Source organism: Littorina saxatilis, linkage group LG4, assembly GCF_037325665.1.
Source record: "Littorina saxatilis isolate snail1 linkage group LG4, US_GU_Lsax_2.0, whole genome shotgun sequence".
In the NCBI taxonomy this organism is placed as follows: domain Eukaryota; kingdom Metazoa; phylum Mollusca; class Gastropoda; order Littorinimorpha; family Littorinidae; genus Littorina; species Littorina saxatilis.
In genome coordinates this window covers 68,968,148-68,975,506 of record NC_090248.1, presented here as the reverse complement: position 1 = coordinate 68,975,506, position 7,359 = coordinate 68,968,148, and the positions used below count along the sequence as shown (strand labels likewise).

The window sequence follows — 7,359 nt, the reverse complement described above, 5'->3', positions numbered from 1 at the left end:
TGGCATCAATCCGCAAAATGTATTCATTCAAACATTCCAACTTTGCACATGACCCAGTCAGAATGTAAATGTTTGGTATGTATCAAAGTGTATAGATGGCCTAACCTCATGTAAGAGCCCATGCAGATATAAAATAGTAAGCCAAACTTGGCGTTTGCAAGAAGAACGGTGCATTGAAACTGACAGCAGCAACAACAATTTAATTATCCACAATCACAGTGTCACTCAGCTTTTCACCCCATCCAAACCACCAGCCATCCTCTCACTAAAAACCAAAACAAACTCCCCAAAACACACACACACACACATTAAAGCACAGAGAATCATGAGATTTGTTTGTTTGTTTATTCATCCTGTAGAATGTTTCTTTAGCCACTGAGCCAACTATAATACTCGTCATAAAAAGTAGGCAGATCCGTTTGAGGGCAAATCTTTATGATGAGGCCGTTTATTAAAAAACCCAAATACAGGTTGACCCAAAAACAATGCAACCCACAACAAGTTAATAACCTACATTTGTGGACATAAACTTCAGCCTATGCATGACCCTTCTACAAAGTGACAATTTTGAAGATCAAATAGGCTGACTTTTGTGCAATTTTAAATTAAGTTCCCAATTTTGGGGATCGACTCAACGGTACGGGTTTTAAAATTGAGCGGTAGCCAAACTTGCCCGATCTAAGCGCTCAAGATTGTAACATTCGGGGCAATTCGAATCACAAAAGTATACCTTAATCAACATTCAGATCTGGGAATCCCTGTTTTGGACTTGGAGTATTCTCAAACAAACTTGGTGTATTTTTTTTTAAATGAGCGTACTCCACATTTAAACATGCTTCACACGTGTCTGTCTATGAGTATATAACTGCTTTCTTCAGGTCACCGATGATCTAGGGGGTGTATACTCAGACATTCAGATAATATAAAAGCTAAAAGTCTGGAGGGTTTAAATTAAGTAAGTATTGATACCGTTCATGGTCAAACTTCGTTTTAGTGAATCGACCGCCGAATTTGGAATTTATTTTTTGAAATAGAGCACAAAAGTCAGACCATTTGACCAGTTACATTTGATCTACAAAATGTCCACTTTGTGGAAGGGTCATGCACTGGTTGCGGTTTATGTACCTTAAAAATAAAGTGATTCGGTCAACAGATGTAGAAGTTATTAGCATTGTTTTAGTGTTACATTTTTTTGGTTTATCCTGTATATGACTGAAAAAAGCCATTCATTCCCCAAACCTATTCAGAAAGCAGATTGGGTTTATATGACATAGTGTTTATACAGTGGAAAATACAACACAGACACCCTGCAAAATCAAATTCGCAAAATCAATGTTCCCGCGTTAAAATTGACAAAAAATCAGAACTGCCAAAACAAAACATCTTCTGCACGTCAATAGAAAAAACAATCAAATCTGCATCCAAATCAGTCAGTTTTGTTCACATATCTGGTCTAACACTGACATTAAGGCATGTTGATTTGTGTAGGTGTCATTCCTCTGAGAAGCTGTAAAAGGCAGTTTTAGTGGGTAATGAGACAAAAACCGGCACGTTTTCGTAACTCCTCAACGCATTGCCTTCAACGTTGCGGTGATTTGTGCTAACAGTAGTAACACATGTGGGAAAGTTCATACGGATTTTAAAGTCATTTGAGACATTAGTCTGCTGTTAATTGACATGCCAGAAAGAGTTCTTAAATTGATGGTAGGTCTTCGCTGACTCATTGAAAAACAATTAATTTGTTGTTATCTTCAAGAACAATAACAGATGCGCCACACAATTAAATTTCATGTACATATTTTATCAGACATTGGCGGTATGAGGATTTCAACGCGAACATTAATATTTTGCCTCATTCAGAGCGCTGAGCGCAAATGTAGGCCTACGCCTAGAAAAGCTCACGGCTGACACGCTTAACTGATCATGGCTCTTTCATTTTCCAAGAATGTGTGTGTGCGTACAAGTGCGCTGTGAACAGTCATAGTTGAAAATGTATGAAATTAAAGGTAAATTGAAGCTTTCATTTTTCTTAATGCATGCTAACTACATTTAGTCAAGTTTTGACTAAATGTTTTAACGTAGAGGGGGTAATCGAGACGAGGGTCGTGGTGTATGTGCGTGCGTGCGTGCGTGTGTGTGTGTGTGTGTCTGTGTGTGTGTGTAGAGCGATTCAGACTAAACCGATCTTTATGAAATTTGACATGAGAGTTCCTGAGTATGAAATCCCCGAACGTTTTTTTCATTTTTTTGATAGATGTCTTTGATGACATCATATCCGGCTTTTCGTGACAGTTGAGGCGGCACTGTCACGCCCTCATTTTTCAACCAAATTGGTTGAAATTTTGGTCAAGTAATCTTCGACGAAGCCCGGACTTCGGTATTGCATTTCAGCTTGGTGGCTTAAAAATTAATTAATGACTTTGGTCATTAAAAATCTGAAAATTGTAAAAAAAAATAAAAATTTATAAAACGATCCAAATTTACGTTCATCTTATTTTCCATCATTTTCTGATTCCAAAAACATATAAATATGTTATATTTGGATTAAAAACAAGCTCTGGAAATTAAATATATAAAAATTATTATCAAAATTAAATTGTCCAAATCAATTTTAAAACACTTTCATCTTATTCCTTGTCGGTTCCTGATTCCAAAAACATATAGATATGATATGTTTGGATTAAAAACACGCTCAGAAAGTTAAAACAAAGAGAGGTACAGAAAAGCGTGCTATCCTTCTTAGCGCAACTACTACCCCGCTCTTCTTGTCAATTTCACTGCCTTTGCCATGAGCAGTGGACTGACGATGCTACGAGTATACGGTCTTGCTGAAAAATGGCATTGCGTTCAGTTTCATTCTGTGAGTTCGACAGCTACTTGACTAAATATTGTATTTTCGCCTTACGCGACTTGTTGTACTTAACGACGTGTGTTAGCACAAATCACTGACAGTTTTAAGACAATGCGTTAAGGAGTTCTGAAATGTACCATTTTTGGTCTCATTACCCGCTAAAACGACTTCAAAAACTGAGAGGATTGACAACTACACGCTCAGCATGCCATAGCGTTCATGTTAGACAAGATATATGTGAACAAAACGGACTGTTTTGGATAAAGATTTGATTGTTCTGTCTAATGACATGCAAAACATGTTTGAGTTTCGATTTAGTTGTTCTGATTTGTGTTGTTGATTTTAACACGGGAAGCTTGATTTTGTGAATTTGATTTGTGGGAGGGGGGGGGGGGGGTGTCTGTGTTGCAGGTTTCACTGCATAGACACTACGTCATGAAAACCCAATTTTGTTTCTGAATAAAGTAGGGAAATTAATGGCCTTTTCAGTCATATACTTGGTTTTTCAATCAACAGCCTCATCAGTAAGATCTGCCCTCAAACGCATCTGCCTACTTTTTATGACGGGTAGTGAAGAAACCTCTGCAAGCATTCTCAGCCGAATCAGATGGAAAAGCACAGAATTGTGATGGTACTCTGAATTTGATCATCGTCCCCAGCGAACCCAGGAACCAAGGTGCAAACAGCCTTCCCTTAATGTAGCGGTCCTTCCTGAAAAATAAAGAAAACATATATAACTGAGCACCTTCAGTATTCACGGGGATGGGTTTTGGTTAGCGAGGGGAGGGTGTGTGTTGGGGGGAGAAGGTGTGTACGTGTTGAGCAGTGTGTGTGTGTGTGTGTGTGGGGGGGGGGGGTGAGGAAGCACTTGCTCTTCACATGACCATTGGGATCGGGGATGGTGTGTGTGATATTGTAATCTAAACTATTAAAAAAAATCTGTGCGTGTATGAACTTTGTGCTCGGCAGAAATGTTTCTCGATTTTAGTCAAAAACAAGTGTGCCCTCAACCCACACACTTTCGCTCTTCAGCATCAACACTATACAGTTTGAGTTTCATTGGGAAATGTGTCTCGATTTCAGTCCAAAACAGAACTTTCAGGATCCAAAGCACTCGCCTGTCAGCCTTTTTGGCTCACGTAAGTGTAGCCTATGCGATCGTAACTTTGTCTGTCTGTGCGTGCGTGCGTGCGTGCGTCTGTGCGTGTGTATGTCTGTGGTAGAAACTCTAACATTTGAAGACGTCACATTACATTGACGTCACATTATGACGTAAGAGGGTTAGACGTCACGCGAAGGAAGTACTGACAGTCTCGGTCATTATTATTTTGAGCGCGCCGAGACTAGTTGGCAGTCGTGTCCTTGTAAGTAGGCTACATGCAGACAGACAGATCTAGATCTAGTGTCTCGCTTTCTTGCACAGTTTCACCTATGCTCTTTCTCTGTGTGTGTGTGTGTGTGTGTGTGTGTGTGTGTGTGTGTGTGTGTGTGTGTGTGTGTGTGTGTGTGTGTGTGTGTGTGTGTGTGTGTGTGATTGAGTTTGTGTTACTGTTTGTCGATTTATTACGTGAGCCTTGATGGCTTCGCCTCTTGTTATTAAAATACATTCAACCCACCACATTTTCCAGTGATGAAGATTCTGGGGATGTGTGTTGATCCCATTGATTTTGGCCATTTCAGATCTGGCCAGTTGTACATGGGATAGGAACATAACTTCACCCAGACACATAAAATATTGACACCCTGACAGTCAGTGACTGCTTCATGTGCATAGTTGAATTTTGTTTATGAACGAATTTCTCAAAAGTCACTCGCAGAAGTAAAGAAGTAACATTTTTGTTAATCTGAGAGTGGTTTCCACAACAAAATCTAACTCTGAGCAGGAAGAAGCCAGGGTGTTGAATGTAGAAGTATCCGAGTGAACAGATTCATTCTTATTCCATGTAAAAGCCTGGCAAGATCTAGGATGGTGAGCCAAGGGAAGAATAACTGTATGTGCCTTTAAAATAATTCCAGTAAATTAGTAATGATTTCATTTTATCTTGCAATTTTGTTTTACTTTCCTGTGCTGCATTAGTTCATTCACACTGTGTAATTTACTTTAAGAATAGTGGCAAAGGATTTGAGAAGAGAAAGAGAACTAAAACCAAGCTTTATGTACCATTTTGTATAAATAGTACAAATTGTACTATGCAAGGATACATACAGATGTAAGAATTTATTTTATACAAAGCCGTAATGTTTTTGTGTCAATAAACTTGCATCTCCTGCCACTACTCTCAGATTCAGATGTAACAAGTGTTGACATAGCTGAATGTATCTATCTAGATTGTAAGTGCATCTAATGTGAAACGCAGATCTCTTTACAACACAACGTACAAAAGTCTGCCAAAAACATCTACACAGCTTCAAACTACTATCACCAGTGCCAATTTACATATCATAAATCAATTTTACAATAACAATTTAATAGGCACAAGCAGGTACTTGGTAGTGGTACAGAAATGTGTGACTTACTCTTCATGGTAGTCTGTAAAGCAGCATGTCCACTCAGTCTGAATCCTCTCCAGAATCCATATATATATATATATATATATATATATATATATATCTGAATGCAAGAGCTGTATGAACACTTCATCACACATCATCTCTGGTTTCTTAGGAGGCCTGAAAAAAAAACCCATAAAATAGTTAATTAACAATAAATAATAACTGTATTATAATTAAACCACTCGCTCATTGATTCTTTTATTCCCTCTTTCACAATCATAGTTTATACAGCAGCATTTACCTCTGACTCTGTTCATGCAGAGTAAATATCAAGTATTTAAACAGAAAAATAAGTCATTCTTGAATAACCCTTCTAAAAATACACAATAGACACACTTTCAGTGGCAGTGATTCAAGTGAAGTCAGTTTCTTTCTTCATTTGTATACACACAAAAATTGTTTTGGGCCAGTTAGTGTTACTCTTGGCTTTACACACTTACTATATCAAATTATACATGCATTCAGCTTAGAAAACATACTTCTAATGTTGGGAGTGCAGTGTGAGCCAGGACATTTACAGCAAATAAGGATACACAACAGTTCATTCAGAGATAGATTTGCCATTCACTGCATTATATTGTTAGTTGAATGAGATAGATCTACAGCGATGCTTCAATGCATTAGATTAGCTTTGTTTTAGTGTCTACTGTTCATTGCTCCACCGTGGGAAATTCAGTCAACAGTGCACAGTTCCGAAGAAACCGATGCTGCTGTGCATAATCATTGATGCATTGACGATCGTTCATTGTCAATGTCACTGTCAGAAAAACAACAAAGTCTGTATCTTTCATCGTCACCACTACACAATGGCTCGTAGGCCTATTTTCCTATGACACTGAACACGGTTTCGGAGACACTCAGACAGTACTGCCTGGCCCATAGATCTAGATCTACCCTTGCTCTCACTTTCTAACAAATGTATTATTGCAATATAATCTGACACACACTCACACACCGAGGCGCACAAACGAACACACACACCGTGGGACACACAAACTACACGCACACAACGGATGAATCTTGCTCTTACCTGTTGGATGATCCAAACCGATTAAAATCGGCGACAGGAAGATGTACAAGCCAAATTTGTACAGTCGCTGATGTAAAAAGTGGAAATTTAGTCAATGTTCATAGCAAATCTCCCGACTCAAGGTAGATCGTGTCCCAAATCAGCTGTGCCGGTCACTTCACGACTTGTATTTGAACCCCCTCCAAAGCGCAATCAATGTTTCAACTTCTTTGTCGACATCATTCTTTGGTTCATGCGTCGGACTGCCGAATATTTGATTTTTTTGTACAGCAAAATCAAAGACTGTCATGGCGGCCGCCATTTGTATTTTTGCAATAGTTCGAAACTAAGGAATTTGGTCCTCCTCGGAGGAGGACCAAATTTAGGCAAGTTAGTCACCAACTTAGGTCGGAACATTTGAAAATATCGTGCCATGCATTGCGCACTAGAGCGATAGTTTCGAACTTTGGATTTAGTTCCCAACTAGCTTGATAGTCTCCATTCATGCATTCCACTACTGATCACTGCAGTGGCTGATAGGTACGTCTTGCACGTGCTCTGATCACTGCAGTGGCTGATAGGTACGTCTTGCTCGTGCTCTGATAACTGCAGTGGCTGATAGGTACGTCTTGTTCGTGCTCTGATCACTGCAGTGGCTGATAGGTACGTCTTGCTCGTGCTCTGATCACTGCAGTGGCTGATAGGTACGTCTTGCACGTGCTCTGATCACTGCAGTGGCTGATAGGTACGTCTTGCACGTGCTCTGATCACTGCAGTGGCTGATAGGTACGTCGTGCACGTGCTCTGATCACTGCAGTGGCTGATAGGTACGTCGTGCACGTGCTCTGATCACTGCAGTGGCTGATAGGGACGTCTTGCACGTGCTCTGATCACTGCAGTGGCTGACAGGTACGTCTTGCACGTGCTCTGATCACTGCAGTGGCTG

The 7,359-nt window shown here is 39.7% G+C and overlaps 1 long non-coding RNA gene across 1 annotated transcript; it reads right to left on the bottom strand.

The window, feature by feature from the left end:
- Positions 1–330: 330 nt before the first annotated feature.
- On the bottom strand, positions 331–6,935 carry LOC138965490 (uncharacterized). Its single transcript, XR_011455473.1, has 3 exons — positions 6,435–6,935; positions 5,369–5,521; positions 331–3,562 (listed from the first exon to the last, which is right to left on the bottom strand). It is a non-coding gene; the product is annotated as an uncharacterized lncRNA (long non-coding RNA).
- Positions 6,936–7,359: the final 424 nt, after the last annotated feature.